At 34.3% G+C, this 662-nt stretch overlaps 1 non-coding gene across 1 annotated transcript; it reads right to left on the bottom strand.

Annotated features, from left to right (window-relative positions):
• Positions 1 to 272: 272 nt before the first annotated feature.
• LOC126031736 (small nucleolar RNA SNORA51) lies at positions 273 to 405 on the bottom strand. Its single transcript, XR_007503572.1, has one exon. It is a non-coding gene; the product is annotated as a small nucleolar RNA SNORA51 (small nucleolar RNA).
• Between the last annotated feature and the right edge of the window lie 257 nt (positions 406 to 662).

The following is a 662-nucleotide window of genomic DNA, read 5'->3' as shown; positions in this document are numbered from 1 at the left end:
AAAAATACCCCTGACAATGAACTATTACCTATATATATATACAAATCAAAATATATACAAAATACAAAATATATACAAAGAGTTCTCTATTGATAAATAGGTCAAAGCTCTTAAAAGACATTTCACTCAAGTAGATATACAAAAGACCAATGGCATATGAAGACACATCATGTATCACCAGCAAATAAAAAAATCACACAGTGATAGTTTTGCATACTTAACTAGAGAATGGCAAAAATATAAAACATCTATAACATCCAATGTTGTTTTTTTTTTGTCCCCCAGTTCACAATACAGACCAGGCAAAGGCCCTGTGTTGAGGTGTATATGGGGTGCATTTACTGTACCTCCTCTTTCTATACAGTCAGTGTAAAGAACACAGCCTGTGGTAAGAATTGGGAGGTCTTTTCTTTTCTTTCTTTTTTTGATTTTTTAATATATATATATACTATATATATAATTATATATATATATATCTTTCCCCAGTGCAACATTCCCATGACCAATCTCCCAAGTGTCCCTTCCTCCCCACCCCAAACCGGCCTGTACTCTAGAACAGGCTTTCTACTTCCCTCAATTCAGTCACATTTTGTTATGATAGTTCTCAGTGTAATTATTTTTGTGACTGCACTAAACGATTCTCGGTGGGGTGAGCCTTAGCA

This window comes from Suncus etruscus, chromosome 1 (genome assembly GCF_024139225.1).
Source record: "Suncus etruscus isolate mSunEtr1 chromosome 1, mSunEtr1.pri.cur, whole genome shotgun sequence".
NCBI classification, from domain to species: domain Eukaryota; kingdom Metazoa; phylum Chordata; class Mammalia; order Eulipotyphla; family Soricidae; genus Suncus; species Suncus etruscus.
This window is presented reverse-complemented; position numbering and strand designations above follow the sequence as displayed.